Raw genomic sequence first — 1,670 nt, 5'->3', positions numbered from 1 at the left:
CTGGCATTTCCAGCTCTCACAGCCTAGAGCTGCAAGGAAAACTGAGATACAAATGCAGGTGGAGGGAGTGGATAGCTGACACCCCCAACCCAAACAGTCTAGAGAGAACCTCCATTGCATAAGTTCCTGGATTTCCTAACATCCATGGCTCCAGGTCAGTAAGGAAGTCTCTAGTGTTTTCAACATGAGAGGTCTGTGAGCAAGCCCCCACCCAAAACAAGACTCTTGGAATAGATAACATATTCCAAAATGAATAGAAAGGCCAGAGAGAGAGAGAGAGAGAGAGAGAGAGAGAGAGAGAGAAGCACTATCTATTGAATGTTATCTTGGAGATAAGGATTTTAACTGAGAAAAAGGGGAAAGAAGAGGTGTTATATGTGAAGATTCAGAGGAGATAATGAATTTTTCTATACCCCAGAAATGTTTCTCAGAAGAGCTTAGACATGATATCAAAAATCAGATAAAAATCTGGGAAAAAGAAATGCAAGAGAGAAATAACATCTTGTAACAAAAAAAAAAAATGCCAAGAAAACAAGTCCTTTAAAAATACAATTGGATGCCTTTTTTCAGTCAGCAGGCTGGCACTAGCATGTTTGCATGCTGTGCTCATTTCCTACCCTGAGTCACTTCTTCCTGATTGCTACCACCACCACCATGGGCTTCAGAGTTCTCAAGACACCCACAGGCCGGCAGCACCTCAATGATTTCTTGGTGGACAAGAGCTACATTGAGAGATTCATGCCTTACCAGGCTGACATGGCAGTTTTTGAGGCCATCTTGGGATCATCACCCACTGACCTGTGCCATGCCCTGTGCTGGTACAACTACATCAAGTCCTATGAGAAGCAACAGGCCAACTTGCCAGGAATAAAGAAGGTTTTGGGCAAGTATGGACCTGCTGATGTAGAAAATTCCACTGGAAGTGAGGGAGCAACAAATAGCAAAGATGATGATGATGACATTGATCTCTTTGCTGATGAGGGGGAGGAAAGTGAGGAAGGGAAGAAACTAAAAGAAGAATGCCTTGTTCAGTATGAATCAAAGAAATCTGAAAAAGCTGCAATTATTGCAAAGTGTTCCCTCTTACTAGAAGTAAAATGTTTGGATGATGAGACCAACATGGCAAAACTGGAAGAGCGTGTCAGGAGCATTCAGACAGATGACTTGGTCTGGGGATCTTCTAACTTAGTTCCCATGTGATATGGCATTAAGATACAGTGTGTGGTTGAAAATGATAAAGTTGGGACAGAAATGCTAGAGGAACAATAACTGCTTTTGAAGACTATGTGAAGTCCATGGACGTAGCTGCCTTCAATAGGATCTAAAACCTCTACCATTTTCAGAAATTGTTTATAAATAAAAATATTTGCAAGCAAGGAAAATAACTTGCAAAATGGTGCAGAGAAGACAGGCATTGTGCTAATGTCTCCAGATGTTCCCACGTAAATAATGTAAAACAAATCTCTTAAAAGATATCTGATTAACAAAACCCAGAAAGAGAAGCTAGGAGAAGAACATCTACCTCAAGACTTGTCACATCCTTACCTGGGAGAATGATTCCCATAACTTTGGAATTATTCTCTATTAGAGGAAATATACTAATACTGAAGGTATGGACATCCATGGTATGTCCATGATTTCAATGGAATGATTTAAAAATAATAATTAAG

General features: G+C 40.4%; 1 pseudogene; it reads left to right on the top strand.

The window, feature by feature from the left end:
- Positions 1-654: 654 nt before the first annotated feature.
- Positions 655-1,325, top strand: LOC141489701 (elongation factor 1-beta pseudogene; annotated as a pseudogene).
- The last annotated feature ends 345 nt before the right edge of the window (positions 1,326-1,670 follow it).

The sequence above is a fragment of the Macrotis lagotis genome, chromosome 5 (assembly GCF_037893015.1).
Source record: "Macrotis lagotis isolate mMagLag1 chromosome 5, bilby.v1.9.chrom.fasta, whole genome shotgun sequence".
Taxonomy (NCBI): Eukaryota; Metazoa; Chordata; class Mammalia; order Peramelemorphia; family Peramelidae; genus Macrotis; species Macrotis lagotis.
Note: the sequence above shows the minus strand (reverse complement) of the source record. Positions and strands in the feature narration are given on the sequence as shown.